This window comes from Euphorbia lathyris, chromosome 5 (genome assembly GCF_963576675.1).
Source record: "Euphorbia lathyris chromosome 5, ddEupLath1.1, whole genome shotgun sequence".
Lineage (NCBI taxonomy): Eukaryota > Viridiplantae > Streptophyta > Magnoliopsida > Malpighiales > Euphorbiaceae > Euphorbia > Euphorbia lathyris.
This window is the reverse complement of record NC_088914.1, coordinates 31785501-31808088: the sequence shown is the minus strand read 5'-3', so window position 1 is coordinate 31808088 and position 22588 is coordinate 31785501. Positions and strand designations below refer to the sequence as shown.

The 22588-nt window shown below is 38.3% G+C and overlaps 1 non-coding gene across 1 annotated transcript; it reads right to left on the bottom strand.

Moving 5' to 3' along the window:
• Positions 1 to 3519: 3519 nt before the first annotated feature.
• On the bottom strand, positions 3520 to 3626 carry LOC136231473 (small nucleolar RNA R71). The gene has a single exon (XR_010689853.1). It is a non-coding gene; the product is annotated as a small nucleolar RNA R71 (small nucleolar RNA).
• Between the last annotated feature and the right edge of the window lie 18962 nt (positions 3627 to 22588).

Genomic DNA, 22588 nt, shown 5'->3' with positions numbered 1-22588 from the left:
TGCACCTTAACCCAAAAAAAATTACATATTTCTTATTTATTCTTTTAATAAAAATTCATTATTTTATTTACGTGGTTGCAACAAAAAAAGGAATCAGATCCGAATATTCGGAAGGGCCTAAATGATGAAGACTCAATTGCTGCTACTTTTCTGCGGATTTGGATTTTCATGAAGTATATGTTTTATGGTTTTTTCGTGTGTTTTATACCTTTTATGATTTTGTATGCTCTTTGTAGTCATTCTCGTCCCTATGTGGATTTTGTAAGGTTGTTTATCTTACTCGTTTGTTGTTCTTGTTGTACTTGTTTTTTTCTAATCTAATGAAGATATAAGCATTTTCATCAATAAATAAATAAATAAATAAACTGCAAGCACAAAAATAAATAAATAAATAAATAAATGCCATGATTAGGCAATACTTAAAAGAGTTTTGCAGACAGGAATTCAAAAGCCTTGAGAAGCTTTTTTATCTACCAATTAAAAATATTTTTTCATCTTAACTGCTTTTATTTTTTATTTTAGATATTAATATTGTTTTTCAGTTTGAATTTTAAATGGAGATCTATCTCTCTCTCAGATCTATCTCTCTCTTTTAGATCTATCTTCTCTCTTTCAAATCTGTCTTCTCTCTCTCAGATCTGTTGTCATTGTGAAGAATTTTTTATGAAGATGGAGAGTTTTGAGATCTATCTTCTCTCTATCTCAGATCTATCTCTCTTTTTTAGATCTTTCTCTCTCTTCTAGATTTATCTTCTGTCTTTCAGATCTGTCTTCTCTCTCTCTCTCAGATCTGTTGTCATGGTGAAGAATTTTTATGAAGATGGAGAGTTTTGAGATCTATCTCTCTCTCTCTCTCTCATATCTATCTCTCTCTTTTAGATCTCAGATCTATCTCTCTCTTTTGTGATCATGGCTCCTCCTCCGGATGATTTCCTTAGTATCGAAGTTCTCTTCAATCCTAAGCTCCGTTTTGCTTCGGATCTGCCTCATCAGCCCCTTACTGGTGACAAACCCGTGCCGTCTTTCTCCTCTGTTGTTAAACGAGGCATTCCTGAGGTTCATCAGTCCTCTGCTACGGTTACTGACATTGGAGGCCTAAAATCCATTCGGATTTCGCAATCTGCCTATGAGAGGAGATTAGCTCTTTGCTCACACGCTCTTATCGGAAGACTTGTTCTATCTAAAGGGGATTCCCCTTGGAAAGTGGCGGACCTCAAGGCGAGTTTAACCAAAATTTGGGGAATCACTGCTCAGTGGAGGCTAATTGCGATTGGTAAAGAATATTTTCAAGTAATCTTGCTGTTAAGCCCCAAATATACCTAAAATATCATTAACATTTATATCATTTTTATTACAAATTCGTGTTATTTATATCTGTTTAGATTACTTTTACTCTCGAATATCTTTCTTTCTTGCAAGGTACCTGAATATTTGGTAAAATCCAAATAGGAACGAAAAAGGATCTAAAACAGAAGAAAAACCCTACAAAAGGAGTCAAAGACGACGTAAATCAAAAGCGCCAAGTCGAGGACACGAACGAAAGCAAAGAAACGGAAAACTCAGCATGCCGCGACCGCGAATTCACCACCCGCGACCGCGACACGCGTGGTTTAGCCACTTCTCCCCTTCGTTCGACACCCAACTTAATGCTACGTCATTCACGGCCGCGGATTACTATCCTCGGTAAGTGCAGAAATTTACCAAGAGCATTTAACACATGCTGAAAATCCAAGAAACGCGTTCGTTCAAGTGGATAAAGACGTCCTTTCACAACGGACACGACTCTTAACCAACAGATACATCACTTTAAACACAACCCTTCAACATCTATAAATAAAGAGTTGATGTTAAGAGAAAACATATGTGAAATGTTATAATCAGAGCGTAGAACTTATGTCGAAGTTCTAAGTAAACACATTTCGAGAGTTAGAAATTAGATTCTGTACAAAAGCAATATGATGTACACACATTGTTTATAATATAATTACAAACACAGTAGCGTTTAGATTCAGTCTTATTAGTTTACATTTTGGTAGAGGCCGTCCGCATCCCTATAACGAAGATACAACGAGAAGATTGAGTAGAGGATCCGCCCCGGAGTCTAACAAACTCTAACGAAGCCCAAGGGAAGAATTGACAACCTTTCACTTGCAATCGTCAAAAGTTTCCATGCTTTCTGTTCTCTGTAAACTTGTTTCAATTTATATTTCATCTAGTAAAGTTGGTTCTCTTCAATTCATTTTTAAGTAGCACTTATGGTAACCAATCCACTAAAGTGAGTTCTGGTGTTTTCATTAAAACGTAGTTAAATTCAAAATCATTACAAGGAAACTTTGTTGAACAACCTAAACAAGTTGGTACTTTTAATGTTAAAGATTAGTACCAGGTTGATTAGGGCACGATACTTTGGATTAAGATCGAAAGCAGTTCAAAGCCCAATACATTGAAGGAGCTTATGATATTACATTTTCATAATGTACAAAGTTTAAAGTTGATTTCTTTGCTTAATGTAAATGAATACATTTAATTATCTTTTCTAAAAAGAACTAAGCGTTCCTGTTTTGTAAAATCCATCCCTAAATCAGAAGACATTTCTAACAATCGATATATTCTAATATATATCTCATTCTAGCATTTTCACCCCAAATTCAATAAAACGATTTTTTTTCCAAATTCAATTAAATAATTTTCACTCTTCATTTAACTTCAATAAGTAAATCTAACAAACTCGAAACTAACAGATTCAAAAATAAGTTTTTCGTTAAAAACGTATCCCTGTGGGATCGATATCTTTTTATTACTACAAGCGAAACCGTGCACTTGCGAAAATCGCTCTACAAGTTTTTGGCGCCGTTGCCGGGGATACGCCAAAATTTTTGACAAAATTTTTATTTTTCGTATTTTATTTTCGAATCTAGGTTTACACATTCTTTTTACAACTTTTATATTTTATTTATTTCAGTTTATTTAACATATTTATTTTCAATTTTGTTTTGAAGGTAGTTTGGTTCGTGCAACAATTTCAAGTTCATGCGCAGTTCGCGAAGTTTGGGCACGCCACTAGACCCTCTTGATCCAGAAATTGAAAGAACACTTAGAAAAAACAAAGACAAAACCCTTTAAAAAACCAAATTAGTCCAGCCAAAAAATATGGCAACACTTATGGAGTACGCTAGGCCAGAAATGGCCGGTGTAACTAATAGTGTAGTTAGACCCCGTATAAACGCAAACCAATTTGAAATTAAGCCTGCTTTGCTTAATATGTTGCAAAATAACGTAACGTTTTATGGGCTACCTCACGAAAATCCTAATACCCATTTGACAAATTTCTTAGAAATTTGTGACACTTTTAAAATTAGCGATGTGCCAGCCGAAGCAATCAAACTTCGTCTTTTTCCTTTTACTCTTAAGGATCGAGCCAAAGAATGGTTAACTTCTATGCCGGCTGCAACATTTGAAACTTGGAACCAACTTGCCCAAGCATTTTTATTGAAATATTTTCCTTTAGCAAAAACCGCAAGAATCATAAAAGAGTTGACATCTTTTTCTCAAAATGACAATGAAACTCTTTATGAGGCTTGGGAACGTTTTAAAGAACTTCAACGTTTATGCCCACACCACTCATTGCCAGATGCACTTTTAATGCAAACATTCTATAGTGGATTAAATCCTACGACTAGAGGGTCATTAGATGCTATGTCTGGAGGGTTATTTATGAAGAAGACATCCGCCCAAGCAAGAGAACTTTTGGAGGAAATGGCAATCAACAGCAGTATGTGGCCCGCAGAGCATGGACAGATATTCGTCACCCTCAGGTACATCATCGGTTAAGGGTATAATGAATCTTGATCCAGTTGCGATGTTGCAAGCCCAAGTTTCTGCCTTATCGCACAAATTTGATAGGTTTATGGCACCGTGCGATCCTAATGGTACTCCGCTCCAGACAGATATTGATTACGAAGGTATGGATGTAATAGAACAGGTAAATTTTGTCCAAACTAATAATCCTTATTCTAATACTTATAATCCTGGATGGAGAGATCATCCTAACATTAACTGGAGAGATAATAATAATAATAATGCAAGTGCTAATCAATATCGTAATAATAACTTTCAAAATCAATCGAGAGATACGATTAGCACTTTATCTTCAAAAATCGACAAATTTATAGATGCTATGAATGGAAAAATAAGTAATCAAGATCAGCTTATTCAAAACCAATCATCTAGCATCCATAATTTGGAGGTTCAAATTGGACAACTTGCTAAATCAATTCCATCCCGCGAAGAGGGAAGTCTTTCCAGCCAAACGGAAGGAAATCCGAAAGAGCATGTAAAGGCTATCACTCTTCGTTCAGGGAAAAACTACTCAGATCCGGAAATACCCGGAGATTCAACTTTACCTGGAACTGATTTACAAAATTCCAAAGAACATACATTAAAACAAAAAGATGCACAAATTGATTTTGGTACGAAACCTTTTGTACCAAAACCACCTTTTCCACACAAGGTCCGAAATAAGGACCATGATAAACACCTTTTATCGTTTTTAGATAAACTTAAAAATTTGCATATAAATTTAACATTTATGGATGCAATTACGCAAATTCCTAATTATGGAAAGTTTTTGAAAGACTTAATTTCAAAAAAAATTAGTTGGGAAGGAATTTCATCCATTTCACTTACTGAAGATTGTAGTTCGATAGTATCAAGCAAATTACCTACTAAACTCAAAGATCCCGGATGCTTTACCATTCCGTGTAAATTGGGAGATATTGAATTCCCAAGTTGTCTTTGTGATTTAGGAGCTAGTATAAACTTGATGCCATTGTCTCTTTTTGATAAATTAGGTTTAGAAGAAGACATCAAACGTACTAATATGGTTTTGCAATTAGCGGATCAATCCACTAAAAGACCATATGGTATAATTGAGGACGTTTTAGTAAAAGTTGACAAATTTATTTTTCCTACTGATTTTGTTATCTTAGATTTTGCTTATGATGCTAATTGTCCGCTAATCTTTGGTAGACCGTTCATGAACACGGGACGTGCTCTAGTCGATGTGTCGGAAGGAAAAGTAGTTTTATGAATAGGTGACGATAAGATCGAGTTCGATATGAATCAAGCGATGAAATATCCTATGGAGGATTTCGCTTGTATGAAACTTGATCTAGTTGAAGAATGTATTAACGACATTATTCAAAGAGAAGAAATAATAGAACCTGTAATGGGCGAAGAATTAGAAGATAAGGACCCAGAGCCTTTGATTCGAGAAGATGGACCAGTTCCGCCTTCAGTAATAGTTCCACCTAAATTAGAACTTAAAGAATTACCAAACCATTTGAGGTACACTTTCCTAGGCGGAAGTGATACTCTACCTATAATCATCTCTAACAAATTAACCAAAAATCAAGAAGAAAAATTGAAAGAAGTTGTTAGAAATAGAATAGGAAGTATGGGATGGCAGATTTCAGACTTAAAAGGAATTAATCCTAGTATTGTAATGCATAGGATTCACTTAGAAGAAGATAAGCCACCTAAAGCGGATAGACAAAGACGCTTAAATCCGAATATGAAAGAAGTAGTAAAAAATGAGATTACTAAACTTCTAGACAATGGAATCATTTATCCTATTTCGGATAGTGAATGGGTTAGTCCAATCCATTGTGTACCCAAAAAGGGAGGTATAACTGTAGTAAGGAATGATGAAGGTGAATTAATACCTACGCGAACCACCACCGGTTGGAGGGTTTGTATAGATTATAGGAACCTAAATAAGGCAATTAGGAAAGATCATTTTCCTTTACCTTTCATCGATCAAATGATCGAAAGGATAGCCGGTCATGCCTTTTATTGTTTTCTAGACGGTTATTCCGGATTCTTTCAAATATATATTTACCCGGATGACCAAGATAAAACAACCTTCACATGTCCTTATGGAACATTTGCATATAGAAGAATGCCTTTTGGTTTATGTAATGCACCAGCAACTTTTCAACGTTGCATGACTGCAATTTTTAATGATTTCATCGAAGATATCATGGAAGTATTTATGGATGATTTTTCAGTTTATGGAGATTCTTTTGATGCATGTTTAAAAAACTTAGATAAAGTTCTTTCTAGATGCAAAGAAACGAATTTAGTATTAAATTGGGAAAAATGTCATTTCATGGTTGATGAAGGAATTGTTTTAGGTCATAAAATATCTGAAAAAGGATTAGAAGTGGATAGAGCAAAAACTTCAGTGATAGAAAAATTGCCCCCGCCAACTACTGTTAAGGGAGTAAGATCATTTCTAGGACATGCAGGATTTTACAGACGATTTATAAAAAACTTTTCTATGATTTCTAAACCACTTACTAATTTGCTTATGAAAGATTCAACCTTTGATTTTAATGAAGATTGCATTAAAGCTTTCGAAACATTGAAAACAGCCTTAGTTAGTGCACCCATAATTGCTAAACCCGATTGGGATTTGCCTTTTGAAATCATGTGTGATGCAAGTGACCTAGCTGTAGGATGTGTTTTAGGTCAAAGAAAGGATAAAAGATTACATGTTATATATTATGCGAGTCACACATTGTCCGGTGCACAGTTAAATTACACAACAACAGAAAAAGAAATATTAGCCGTAGTATTTGCATGTGATAAGTTTAGGTCATACTTGTTAGGATCTAAAGTTATTATTTATACAGATCACGCAGCTTTACATTATCTGTTTGCTAAGAAAGATGCAAAACCGCGTCTGATTAGATGGGTTTTGTTGTTACAAGAATTTGATATAGAAATTAGAGACAAAAAGGGAGTAGAAAACCTTGTCGCCGATCATCTATCAAGGCTCGAAGATGAAAACGGTCCGATAGGAGAGACTATCGGTATACGAGATGATTTCCCTGATGAACATCTTTATCAGATTAAAAATGTCATATCCCCATGGTATGCGGATATAGCTAATTATCTCGTAGCCAATGTTGTTCCAGAAGGATTAAATTTCAACCAAAAGAAGAAATTCTTTTCTGATATTAAACAGTACTTTTGGGAAGATCCTTTCTTGTTTAGGACATGTGGTGATGGGATAATTAGAAGATGTGTTAGCGAAAATGAATATGAGTCTATAATATCGGAATGCCACTCTAGTTCATATGGAGGGCATAACGGCACTAGCAAGACAGTGGCCAGAATATATGAATGTGGATTCTTTTGGCCTACGATGTTTAAAGACGTTCGTTTATTTATTACGCATTGTGATAAATGCCAAAGAACAAGAAATTTAGGTAGAAAAGATGAGATGCCCCTCACGAACATATTGGAAGTTGAAATCTTTGACATGTGGGGAATAGATTTCATGGGACCTTTTCCGCCCTCTAATGGTAAAACTTATATTTTAGTAGCCGTAGATTATGTTTCGAAGTGGGTTGAAGCAATTGCGACCCCGACGAACGATTCTAGAGTTGTTACTGGTTTTCTTAAAGATTTATTTTGTAGATTTGGTTGTCCTAGAGTCATTGTTAGTGATGGCGGTACCCATTTCATAAACCGAAATTTTGATACACTTCTGAGGAAATATGGAGTACGTCACCGTGTGTCAACGCCATACCATCCTCAATCAAATGGTCAGGCGGAGATCTCGAATAGAGAACTCAAATGGATTCTATAGAAAACAGTTTCGTCATCAAGAAAAGATTGGTCTAAAAAACTCAATAATGCGCTATGGGCATACCGTACTGCATTTAAGTCACCAATAGGAATGACTCCATATCGTTTGGTATATGGAAAAGCATGTCATTTACCAGTTGAATTAGAACATAAAGCCTATTGGGCTATTAGAAAACTTAATTTTGATTTACAACAAGCAGGAAAGAAACGTTTGCTCGACTTAAATGAGTTAGTTGAGTTACGTCATCTATCTTATGAAAATGCGAAGATTTATAAAGAAAAAGTGAAAAAATGGCACGATGCCAAGATTAAGGTCAAACAATTTAATGTTGGGGATAAGGTGCTGTTATTTAATTCACGGCTTCGTTTATTTCCAGGAAAACTTAGGTCCAGATGGACTGGACCATATTTGGTTCTCAATGTATTTGATTATGGAACTTTAGAAATTGAAGGACCTGACGGAGTTCGTTTTAAAGTTAACGGTAACAGATGTAAAATCTATTACGAAAATTTTTCAAACGAGGAAATTGCGTTCGTAACGTATTTTTCTGACGATTAATTCATTCAGATTTATTCCAATTTTACTTTTTTTTTATTTTTTTCATTTTGTTTGTTTTTAATATGTTTTTAATGATTTTTAATTTTTACACATTCCAATTTTATGATTTTTCATTGTTAATAGACTTTATATTAGATTTTAGATACATGAAAATATGTTCAAGTCATAATTTTAATTAAATTCTAGGTATTTAATATGAATTAGAAGAAATTTAGTGATTCTCAGTTGAGAATTTGGAATTTTCAGTTGAGAATTCACATATTTAGAATTCTTAAAAAGGTAAGGACTTTTCTGAACTTACAGAGGATTTGGAATCCTCAGTTGAGAATTCAGAATTTTAAAAATTTCAAAAGAAAGGAAGAGAAAACAAAAAATTTCTGAACTTACCGGGGATTGAAATCCTCGGCCGAGGATCAGAATTCTCTGTAACTTCAGCAGAAAAAAAATCACACAAAATTTTTTTAAATTAGCGTGCCGCGACCGCGGCTCAGTATCCTCGGTCGCGACACGATAACTTCTTGCAGACTCAGACCTGCGTTTTTCTTTTCCTGCAGACACAACTTTTCAGAAACGAAAAATTGAGTTTCTTCAATCTTCAGGAGGTCTGATTAAATACCTTTTCACTTCACAACAATACCTCATTTCATCCTAGGATTTTATAAATAAGTTATAAAGGATTGAAGTACTGTTACATTCTTTTCATCTCTGTCAGAATACCTCTCTGATATTCTTTCATCTTCATCAAACCAGAAACTAAGTTCAGAGGCCTTTGCTTCCTTACCCATTTCCAAACAACATGACTTCTAAACATACACCATCTAAGAAATAGGTTTGTATGGTATTTTGTTTTCACACAATATGTAAATAGGTTTGTTTGTTTATAATTGAATTCATGTTTGATGTTTTACTTTATTTGTTCATGCATTTCTAATAAATCAATACTTTTTATTATTTCGTCTGCCTACTGATTTTATGTCTGTTCGAATTTTATCAGTGATAATTAATCGATCAGTATACTAACACACTTCACGATAATTCTCAGTTTATATTTGATATCTCTGTAACTATTACATGCGAAATTATTAAGTACATGACTCAGTTTCGAATCATTAAATATGTCGATTCATTTAACTTATATGATTAAGTGAACCTTACTGCTTCCTTCATTTTACTTCATAACTTTTATTCTTATCTTAATTGACTTAATTATATCATTTGTTATTTTCCCATTAATAAGGATAAACCTTTGGTTTACCTTCAATTTAATGTTTTCATTTATGTTTTTAAGTTTCAGGTCTACATGTTTTCATTTATAGGACATATTTACTCAAAAAATTACACAAACAGAGTTTTATTCGCGTGTTTCAGCGATCGCGAGTCATGAATCTCGGTCACGACACACGATCTATAGGACGGAATTACGATCTGATTTTGCACAATTTTTCAACTTTTTCCTATTCTTTCAATAACTCCTACACACCTATATTTCACCCCTATATGTACCTATCCCTTACACAAACCTAACATCACCTTCCATTTTACCCAAATTACACACTCCATACTCTTCCCCGTACAATTAAATCCACACCACATTACATTTACTTTTACCAAATTTTTACCTACCCAATATACTTCTTTCCCAACCACACCTTTCACAGTTTTCCACACCGTGCCTAAACATACGAAGGGCATCGTTGGGGATGGAGAGATTCGTATTAACGAGGATGGTAATGAGCAGAACCATTTTGGTGGGGATGACGATATGCATTATGATGATGACAATATAGAGGAAGCAAAGCCCAAATGGCATGTTGTGGAAGAGCACCACTTTGTTGGTGATTGGGTTAATTTTCAATAAAATTTCAACCAAATGAATGAGCAGAACCGGCACATGAATTTATGGTCAGATGATATTGGTACAAACTTTCCAGACTTGTGTTCATGAATTACCTCGGTGGATTCCAACCTTAGTAGTTTAAGGAATGAACACACGTCAACCCGACGCCAGTTATTATCATTTTTCCGTCATCGAGGCGTAGTGACCACACCATCTCCACCGGATTCATCTTCAAAAGAAAAGGTTTTATCTTATCTCTTCTTAATTATTTTATCTCTTATGTTGATTTATTTTTTTCAGTTGGGTACAATTTTCAAATTTTAATATCTTAATTTGGATACTTTAATTTCATACATTTTCTTTCTTCATTTGTATGCTTATTTTCGTACATTTTTTTCGTGTTTTATCAAATTTTGCACCAATGAGGACATGGTCCAATTTAAGTGTGGGAGGAGATATACATATATCATTTTAGAGATACGAATAAATGCAACAAAAAAATATTTTCACAAATGCTTGCAACACTATTTTATTAATTTAACATTTTTATACATTTCTAAATTAATCATAAGTTAAATTTTTTTATGATTATTTTTAGGTTATCATTATCGATAGAAATAATATATTTCTATACGGGTAATATTTTAAAAATTTTCACAAATCTTCGACACGATTTTAAGTAAAAATTGTCTCGAGTAAATGTATTTAAGTAATAAATTCTTTATTTTTAATCTCTATTTCATATCATGAAATTCATGATACAATAAATCTTATTTTAAATTTTCAATTAGGTTTATAGGCATTAAATTGAACTAACAATTTTTAGCTCGGTTTTGATTTTGTCTTACATTAACACCAATTGAAGTTTTTAAGGAAACTTTAGCCATAATACATGTTGAATTTTAAGTCAATATAGGATGAATGTGCTAACTTTCTTTTTCCCAAGTCACAATTTATAATTCATATTCAATTAAATCGTATTCTTAACTTTTGGCCACGATTGAGACCAACCTTATCACAGTCGAGGTATGAAAGGGAAGAAATAAATAAGTAAAGCGTACTTTTGGCCACGGTTGCGACCACCCTTATCACAATCGAGGTATGGAAGGAACGTTTAAAATAAGAAAAATTAAGCGTGTTTAAAGTTTAAAGTAACGATTGCGTCCACCCATGGCATGGTCGGTACCTCTTAAGCGAACACAAATCAAATGCATATAAAGTTACGATCGAGACCACCCTTATCACGGGCGTAACTAAGCAAATAAATTAAACTTAATACTCATATATAATAATTCAAGTTTGGAAAAGGAAATTTGGTGCTTTGAAATGCCTTGAGATGAAAAACTCAATAACATGCGTGCTTACATCGTCCCGAATACTTCAATTTAAACATTGAAATACAAGACGAATGATATATCGTATTTATACTAAGTTAGTTTGATATTTTGCATATAAATTTGCCATGCGAAGTTAGTCTTTTCGGCTTAACTAATTTAAAAGATAAACACAAAGATATATGTTTTATTTTCATAAAGAGATTAGTTAAGGAATAAGTTCAGTGAAATTTTGCTCGGGACTAGCAAAAGATTAAGTGTGGAGATTTGTTAAGCCCCAAATATACCTAAAATATCATTAACATTTATATCATTTTTATTACAAATTCGTGTTATTTATATCTGTTTAGATTACTTTTACTCTCGAATATCTTTCTTTCTTGCAAGGTACCTGAATATTTGGTAAAATCCAAATAGGAACGAAAAAGGATCTAAAACAGAAGAAAAACCCTACAAAAGGAGTCAAAGACGACGTAAATCAAAAGCGCCAAGTCGAGGACACGAACGAAAGCAAAGAAACGGAAAACTCAGCATGCCGCGACCGCGAATTCACCACCCGCGACCGCGACACGCGTGGTTTAGCCACTTCTCCCCTTCGTTCGACACCCAACTTAATGCTACGTCATTCACGGCCGCGGATTACTATCCTCGGTAAGTGCAGAAATTTACCAAGAGCATTTAACACATGCTGAAAATCCAAGAAACGCGTTCGTTCAAGTGGATAAAGACGTCCTTTCACAACGGACACGACTCTTAACCAACAGATACATCACTTCAAACACAACCCTTCAACATCTATAAATAAAGAGTTGATGTTAAGAGAAAACATATGTGAAATGTTATAATCAGAGCGTAGAACTTATGTCGAAGTTCTAAGTAAACACATTTCGAGAGTTAGAAATTAGATTCTGTACAAAAGCAATATGATGTACACACATTGTTTATAATATAATTACAAACACAGTAGCGTTTAGATTCAGTCTTATTAGTTTACATTTTGGTAGAGGCCGTCCGCATCCCTATAACGAAGATACAACGAGAAGATTGAGTAGAGGATCCGCCCCGGAGTCTAACAAACTCTAACGAAGCCCAAGGGAAGAATTGACAACCTTTCACTTGCAATCGTCAAAAGTTTCCATGCTTTCTGTTCTCTGTAAACTTGTTTCAATTTATATTTCATCTAGTAAAGTTGGTTCTCTTCAATTCATTTTTAAGTAGCACTTATGGTAACCAATCCACTAAAGTGAGTTCTGGTGTTTTCATTAAAACGTAGTTAAATTCAAAATCATTACAAGGAAACTTTGTTGAACAACCTAAACAAGTTGGTACTTTTAATGTTAAAGATTAGTACCAGGTTGATTAGGGCACGATACTTTGGATTAAGATCGAAAGCAGTTCAAAGCCCAATACATTGAAGGAGCTTATGATATTACATTTTCATAATGTACAAAGTTTAAAGTTGATTTCTTTGCTTAATGTAAATGAATACATTTAATTATCTTTTCTAAAAAGAACTAAGCGTTCCTGTTTTGTAAAATCCATCCCTAAATCAGAAGACATTTCTAACAATCGATATATTCTAATATATATCTCATTCTAGCATTTTCACCCCAAATTCAATAAAACGATTTTTTTTTCCAAATTCAATTAAATAATTTTCACTCTTCATTTAACTTCAATAAGTAAATCTAACAAACTCGAAACTAACAGATTCAAAAATAAGTTTTTCGTTAAAAACGTATCCCTGTGGGATCGATATCTTTTTATTACTACAAGCGAAACCGTGCACTTGCGGAAGAAGCACATGATATGGTTGTCAACAAGGGGATTGTGAATACCCGTCCGGGCACTTTTCGTCTTCAACCTTGGGTGCCAGATTTTGATCCTTATGCCGAACGTTCCACTAATGCACAGGTTTGGGTTCGCCTCTACTCTCTTCCATGGGAATATTAGGATAGACAAATTCTTTCGGACATTGCAACAGGGATTGGGGGATTGATTCGGTTTGACAAAGCCACCCTTGAGGGTGATTTTGGGCATTTTACTAGACTGTTGTTGGATGTGGATTTGGCAGGAGAACTACCGACGAAGCTTGGAGTTGAGAGAGCAGGGAAAAACATCTGGATTGAAGTGGTTTATGAAAGGCTTCCTCAGTTCTGTAAAGTTTGCTCTTCTATTGGTCATTCGACATATGACTGCAGGAAAAATAAAAAACCACCGGAGAGTCGATCTTTTCAAAAACCGCCGACTAAGAAACCTTCTCCTCCTGATGAGAATCGTGCAATTGTCCCGGTGGCAATTGCCACGGCCAGAATTGTTTCTAACCTTGCTGAGAAAATTGATGTTGAGAAGGTCAGCCCTGACAAAGAGCTTGTGTTCGTTGGGAGCCCCTTGGGACAATTAGAGCCGGTTGATGAAGTGGAGAGGCCTGACTCTCCTGGCAACAACAATATTTCTCCCACTCTTTCCTGGGCAGACCAGGCAGAGCAAGAAGATGGAATGTGGCACACTGTGACATCAATTAAAGCACACAAAGGCGGAAAACATGAGGCAGAGAAATCTCGGGTGAAACGGGCCATCAAAACCCCTATTCGTTTTGAATGACAGTTCTGTTTTAGAACTGTAGGGGGCTCCTCAACCCTAACACTCAGAGGTACCTTTCTGATTTATGTAGGCAACATAAACCTGATCTTCTTTGTTTAGCAGAACCAATGGTTGATTTTGAGGCAATTCGTCCTTCATTTTGGGCCAATATTGGCATGAGACTGATCTCTGTTAATCTGCGTGATAAACCAACTCTTTGGATTCTTCAAAGGATTGCTATGACTGATGCAATCTCTGTAATTCTTCAGCATGAACAGTTTGTGGTTTTGCAACAGGATGTGCAGGGCATTAAACATTATTATGGAATTATGTATGGCAGTATTTGGGCAAACAGACGTGTTGACCTCTTTTTGACTCTAAATGCTCTCAAATTGAATTTACAAGGTAGATGGTTGTTAATTGGGGACTTCAATGCAATCCTTGGGGCTCATGAGAAAACAGGACGGCCTCCGGCTACGAGACCTTGTCGTGACTTTAGGAATTTTGTGGATGATGGGGATTGGCTGGATATTCCCTCTACTGGTTGTTTCTTCACTTGGTGTAATGGGAGAACTGGTGAGGCACATGTCAATTCTCGGCTTGACAGGTGTTAGACGAGGTGCCGCGGCCTAATCTCCCGGGCGGACCGGGGGGTGGACAACCTCATGGCGACGTAAGCGGTGATTGGCGCCGAAAGCAACCAATCGTGGAATCAAACTGCTCGGCAGGGCCGGAGCTCGGAGATATGGAAGAGTCGCCACCCACGAATGGGAAAATGAACACCGATCCCTTGCGGGAGACCGGTGTGGGTTCGGGAAACTTAGGTACGAGCCGAGAAGGCTAGCTCCTTTCCGGAGAAAGGCTACTAGGCACCCCGACATCGCCCGGTTATGAACCACCGGCCTCCTACTCAGCATGTTAGGCGATAACGGACTAATCGTATACTTCTTTAAGTTTAAAATTCATTTGAAACCCTTTTCTTTCTCTTTTTGGAAACCATTTTAAACATATGATATTGAAAAGCCACATCAGTAAAGAATCACCCATTTATGTTTATACATACACAGAGAGGGGGAAGAAAGAAGTGATTTATTTACAACCGTATTTAAATGTTATGTTGTGTGTCTATTCTACATTAACTCATTCCCCCAAAACGATGTTTATTACATGGTTCGCACCTTAATCGCCGTTGGAACGATTTAGGTGCGTTTTAAAACCCCGTTTGATGAAGCTTACCCGAATCGTCGTTGGAACGACTCGAGTAATTGAAAACGTTAAAGTAAAAGCCTTTTAATAAGAAAACGTGGTTAAACATACAAGTCAATTTTATTTTGTACAAATTCATTAAGAAAGCGATTCAAAATCTCCATTATTAACAAAGAAAACGATTTTAATTACCATGTTCGCTTAATCCGTCGTTGGAACAGACTAAGGTTTTAAAACGTGGTGTTTTGAAGACGATTTGAAATATCAACCAAAATGACTCTATTTATCTACATTAGAGATCTAAGAAAGCTCATTAGCTTAAATAATTTAATTGAAAACTCTCTTTTTGTGAATTATTTTCCCCACTTATTTAATGGACTCTCTAACTATTATAATTACATCAATAAACACCTTTAGGCCCAAAAGTTAATTTTTCCAAGTGAAGCCCATTTGAAACATGGACTTATAAATGACCAAAAGCAATAAAGAAAATAATATAGATATATATTTACACATTTTAGCCCGAAAGACATGAAATAAGAGTAAAAGAAAATATACTATCTAATACATATATAAGAAAGAATAATGAAAATAATATATTTATACTTTAAACACAAGAAAATAGTGAATGAAATTCATAAATAAGAAAATAGCATTTATCACTCAAAATAATTTTATTTAACAATAATTAAGATAACCCAAATATACCCCAAAACTATATATATACATAACTAATATAATCCTAATGTCAAAAGACTATATGTTCATCCCCCAATATCTACTAATTATCTCCCAAAATGCCCAAGTAAATAACATTTAAAATAAAATTTAATGTAATTTAAATGAATAATAATAAAAAAGAAAGTAATATGTACATATACAAAAAAATTAGAATAAAAATGGAATACCAATCTCCTAAAATAATTATATATGTTAAAGTTTTAAAACAATTTGAAAAGAATGTATTACATAATCATATATATATATACTAAGGATTAAAAGTCTAAAAGTTAAGAAAAAGGGACTGAAATGGCATTTTTTACATTTTGGCAGATTTACCGATGGAAAATCCGTAGGTAAACAACATTTAGTAACAGAATTGGCAAATTACAGCAGCACTCCAATATTTTCCAGATTTATTCAAAAGCTTTAAATTAAATCTAATTCAATCGTTTTGGACTTCCGAACTACCAAAGATGGATCATAGTTGAAAACGGAAGTTCCTAAAACGATGTTTTTATTTTAAAACGTTATTTGGAAACCTCTTTTAAATTAAAAACTTATAATTACAACATTTTCGATACCCGAACTACCTTTTTATCGGATCATGGTTCGTATTGGGATATCCAAAACGAGGTTTTTATTTTAAAACAAAACCGAATTTTATTTAACACGAAACGAAAATTAAATAAATACGTTAATTAAATAAAACGTGACAAAATAAATAAATAACTAAAGGAATAAAAACTATAGCATAAAAAAAAATAGAAGGAGAGAATAAATTAAATAAAATAAAGAGTCTAGTCCTCGGATAATACCTTTAATTCGTTATCTGACAGTCGAAGCCGATTGATTCCACGAACCGCGAGCTCCCGATTTTAATAAAAATTTAGTAAAAATTGAACTTAGGAAATTCGGAATTTTTGAGAAAAAAAAATATTTTTCTCAAAAAAATCCACTCTCTCTCTCTAAAAATGTTTAGAGTGAGAAAGTTTTTTTCCCCCAAAAAGGCCTCCTTTTCACCTTGGGATCCGTGCCCTTATATAGGGAAACGGATCCCGGAACAATGGGCGACGCCCAAAAAAAATTGGGCGTCGCCCATTGTGGTTGGGCGGCCGCCCAACCTAGTGTTGGGCTACCGCCCAACAATGTTGGGCGATCGCCCAACGCGAGGTTGGGCGCCCGCGCCCAACCCTCGTCGGGCGTCCGCCCGACGCGTTGGGCGTTCGCCCGACGTGGTTGGGTGCCCGACCGGCGACCCTCGGGGCGTGCCCCGCGCCGTCGGACGCGTCCACTCCGTGGCCGCCAAGCGCGCGTTCTGCTCAGCTAGACGCTCGCACATCGCGGCCGCCGAACGCGCGCCTCGCGCTGCCAGGCACGTGTGCTCAACGGCCCACGAGGGCGCGCACCGCCAGCGGTCCCAGGCATTGCCCGGGCGTCGAGAGCGTGCCACTCGCGGTGCGTCCGACGGACGCCGCGCGCACGTCTCGAGCCGTCAAGCGGGCGTTCGACCATCGTTGTCCGCGTGCGGGATGCCGTTGCGTACCCGCGCCGTGCCGTTAATTTTCCTCAGCTTATTATTCTTTATATATTTTTCAAAACTTCCGGAATCAATCGCTTCGACCGTCTTGTTTCAGGTTTTCGTCACAGGTCCTCCGACTCGGTGTCTATAGTTGCCCCTACTTTTCTATTTTAACAGTGATGTGTGTGGTTCGAAAACGTTTTTGCTAATGTAACACATGCAATGTAAAACATATAAAAGTAAAAGACACGTAACGAGTAGGAGGAAACATACCTGACCTTTGTGCTGCGCGCTCCGGCGTTGCTCTCTGACTGCATCAGACTCTGCTTCGGGCTGCACCCTAGTTCACGACCGCAGGGATAATGGCTAAATAGCTACCCTAGTTTATGATCGCGGGGATAATGGCTAAACAGCTACCCTATTTCAAGATTGCGGGGATAATGGCTAAATAGCTACCCTGATTTACGACTGCGGGGATAATGGCTAAATAGCTACCCTATTTTAAGATTGCGGGGATGATGGCTAAACAGCTACCCTGGTTTACGACTGCGGGGATGATGGCTAAACAGCTACCCTGGTTTACGACTACGGGGATAATGGCTAAACAGCTACCCCATTTCAAGATTGCAGGGATAATGGCTAAACAGCTACACTATTTCAAGATTGCGGGGATAATGGCTAAACAGCTACCCTGATTTACGACTGTGGGGATAATGGCTAAACAGCTACCCTATTTCAAGATTGCGGGGATAATGGCTAAACAACTACCCTATTTTAAGATCACGGGGATAATGGCTAAACAGCTACCCTGATTTACGACTGTGGGGATAATGGCTAAACAGCTACCCTATTTCAAGATCGCGGGGATAATGGCTAAACAGCTACCCTGATTTACGACTGTGGGGATAATGGCTAAACAGCTACCCTATTTCAAGATCGCGGGGATAATGGCTAAACAGCTACCCTGATTTACGACTGTGGGGATAATGGCTAAACAGCTACCCTAGTCTACGATCTTAGGTAAATATGGCTCAAAAGCAACTCCGGTCTGCGACCACGAGTCAGATGGCTCAAAAGCAACTCCGATCTGCGACCGTGAGTCAGATGGCTCAAAAGCAACTCCGATCTGCGACCGTGAGTCAGATGGCTCGAAAGCAACTCCGGTCTGCGACCGTGAGTCAGATGGCTCGAAAGCAACTCCGGTCTGCGACCGTGAGTCAGATGGCTCAAAAGCAACTCCGGTCTACGACCGTGAGTCAGATGGCTCAAAAGCAACTCCGGTCTGTGACCGTGAGTCAAATGGCTAAAAAGCGACTTCGGCCTGCGACCGAGAGTCAAATGGCTCAAAAGCAACTCCGGTCTGCGACCGTGAGTCAAATGGCTAAAAAGCGACTTCGGTCTGCGATCGAGAGTCAAATGGCTCAAAAGCAACTCCGGTCTGCGACCGTGAGTCAAATGGCTAAAAAGCGGGGGCTGTTTCTAGATTTTCTTACCACACTGTTGTCTGTATTTTCTCACTGGAGCTATCATCTCGAAGATTCGATGGGCCCACGTCTTAGTCCGAAATGACATAGACTACTGATTGTTTTTCTGTTGACTGTCGTCTGTATTTTGACTGGTGTCACTGTTCTGTAAAAATTAGTTGTTGTCTGGAATTGATGTTTTGACAATGTTGGTTACTGTCTGGGAGAAACGCAGGCTGAAACGGACTGCAAATCGGAGGTCTGTATACCTGGTAATTAATTATTTACTTTTTACCTTTATGTCAAATCGTACTTTTTTCACTATTTACGGGAATGCCATTCCCTTTTCCTATATAAGGTGGTGGGGTTTCATTTCAACCCCACACCTTCTCTCTCCTCTTTCTCTCACTAGACTTCAATTTGGATTATTCTCGGGATGGATTTAGACGAATGGGATGGCACCAGAGGCATGGACGAGGTTTATGTGAACCTGGATAGAGTGGATACCTTCCACGACCCTACGACACACTTGAGCAGGACACGCTGCAACGAGGTAAGTGGTTCCTCACTTTTATTTGATTTGAACTCTAGGCTTTAGCACTCCTATACGAACATGATTTGCATGCTAACTCTTAGACTGCCTTAGAGGACTTTAGCTAGAAAACGTGAATTCCTTTATTTACACGTAACACCTGTTTGTTTTTGTAAGAATGCGCGCTATATGCATGTGAATAGTACGTTACGAATTTATGCATGTTAACAGTAAAAACGATGTGAATAGTAAAAATGTGAATAGTGCACGTGAATAGTAAAAACTTAGCTAATGCACGTGAACAGTAAAAAAACGTGAATAGTAAAAACTTAGCTAATGCACGTGAATAGTAGAACGTGAATAGTAAAAACGTGAATAGTGCACATGAATAGTGACAACGTGAATAGTAAAAACTTAGCTAATCCACGTGAATAGTAGAACCTAATCTATGCTCCTCGTCACCGCAGACGATGGTGGATTAAAGAATTGACTAAACCTTACGTGAATGACCCTACCGGAGAGATTTTTACAGAAAATTGGTCCTAACTGACCGGATGTCTCTAGGTTAGATAATGAAAGAATACCCGTTCTTGACGCGTTCTTATCAAATGCATGCTTTAGGAGCCATATTTAAATTTTCTTGTCTTGTTCTTTTTAGTTTATTGAGATTTCGGGGACCACCGCCGAGATTCACTCCTGGTACGATAGGCTAGGCGCCGCGACGAGAGCCCGCATGCGCGAGTTGGGCTTCGAGCCCTTTATTGCAGCGCTGCCCCGCACCAACGGGGTATGCGATCCTTTTGGCCTACGGGCCTTATGCGAGCGGTGGGTTGACTCGACCCACACCTTCCACCTTTCTTTTGGGGAGATGACCATCTCGCCTTGAGATTTTTCGCTGTTGACAGGATTGCGAGGGAGCAACACTCACGTCCCTTTCCACTTTGGTATGATGCGACCACGGGTCGACTCTGCTAGGCTTGCTACCTTGATTGGACCGGGAGTTCGTCTATGCGCCAAGTCTACTCCGGCGAAGTTCGTCTCTACCGTGAGCCTCTTGAGTAGACGTGATTTCTGCGAGATTGACGCTACCGACCTGGCGGTTCGTAGTTTCTTAGTATATGCTCTGAGTGAGACGATTTTCCGCACGAAGGGCGGGAAGGTACACGCAGGTCTCATTCAGGCACTTAGCGATCTGGATGCAGCGGCTTCTTATGATTGGGCAGGGGTAGGCTTAGCCTTTCTTTACAAGTTCTTGGATCTGACTTGCCGGAAGCGCAAGGACTTCGGCGGTTATACCTTTGCCCTGCTGGTACGTGACGCCTTCTTGACTTATCCGTCTTGTCTTTTTCGCATTTTTCACACTCCTAGTCCTCATTTTTACCGCAGGTGTGGGCGTACGAGAGACACATCCTTCCCAGCCGGTCTCGATCTCGACCGAGAGTACCGAGGCCGCCCTTCATGACCCGATGGAGAGATTTTGACTTGAGCGTCGAGAGGAGTCGGACAGTGTCGCGGCTTCTGGATTGGATCGACTCGCTGACCCTGGGACAGGTAGATTTTGCCTAATCATGCTAGATTTTTGTTTGAGTCCCTCTGACTTTCTCTTTGTGCATTTTTCTTTAGATTAAGTTCAGGTGGGATGATCTTGACTTCGGCCCTGATTATGCATACGCATCGATGATCCAGGAGCAGCAGTGCGTGCTCACCGGCCCTTGTGTGCGGGCGTGGTATTTGGGAGATCGAGGCATCACCGGAGTGAGTGATGTTCACTGGACATCGAGGGAGATTCCCGTTTCCATGTTTGCTGTGCGGACTCTGCCCTTATCGACCATTCGTCGAGATCTGACCCGTCGTTTTATCGGTAGAGTAGTCTGGGTTCACGCCGGGGGCCGCGAGCCTTATTTGTCTACTTTACTGAGCGCGAGGGATGCCCCAGCGGCAGCGATGGAGGTAGATCCGGTAGCGGACGTGTTTTTGAGAGAGGCGGTCGAGGCCGTCTTTGGTCAGGCGGAGGTTCCGATAAGTGGTTCCGCCCTCCTTTCATTTTATTCATGATATGCTCGGAGGTTTTATTGTGTGTTTTTTTTTTTTTGCTCTTTTTTTTTTTTGCAGGAGGGATCCTGGCGGAGTGCCCACCTATCAGTTTTTTCGATGGCACTCGGGCTCAGACACCGGTGTGCGAGCAGCCCTATTTTGTCGGCGAGTCATCCAGTGCAGCTCGACTGGAGGGGTCGTCCATAGGCGTGCCTATACCAGACTATGGGAGAGATTATGCTACGATCTGCTATGACGAGTCCGGGGCACCTTACGCGGGATTTGAGGCGGTCCCTCCTATCTTCTCCTCGAGGGTCCCGTTTGATCCCTCGGACGCTTCTTTGACCATGAGAGAGACTTGTACTGATTACGTAGGGCTGTCTGGTTATCTCCGAGACCGCCTCAGCTTGCGCTGCACCGATCACCTGGTATGTATCATCATTGTACTTTAGTGTAGTGAAATGTATGCATGTATGTATGATTTATGTTTTTGCCTATCCTGCCTTTTATCTGTTCTTTTTCCTTTTCTGTAGAATGATCTACATGCCCATGAGCAGAGACAGAGCGAGCTAGTGCGGGAGGCTGATGCCCGAGTTGGTCACGTGTATCAAGAGAGGAACGACCACTGGTCGGAGGTGATGCGACGGGAGACTGAGGGTCGCCTTGCCATCGAGGAGAGGGCACGTGATGAGTCGATCAGACGCCTTACTGCAGAGGAGAGAGCACGAGCTGCTGATGAGAGAGCATGGGTTTCTGATGAGAGAGCGCGAGCTTCTGATGAGAGAGCGCGTGCTGCCGAGGAGACACTATCTGTGGAGCGGGCATCTCACCTGAGAGATTTTGAGAACTATTGGGACTTCCCTCCGTATTAGGCTCGTAGCTTTCATTGTTGCTTTGTAGCTTTTATTAGGGTTTCTCCGATGTATAACTGATGTATAAGGAGTGGGGTGGATAGTAGGTAGGCTTTTTGTGAAAAGTAGGATAGGAAATGTATAACTCGTGATTCATATTACCATGCATTCAGTAGATTATGATGATTCCAATCATTCTCGTCAAATATATTCATGCCTTTATTTATTTACAAACAACATAAATACTTAGTCTCTTATACATTGTTTTTGTAATTGCTCAAGTTATAACTA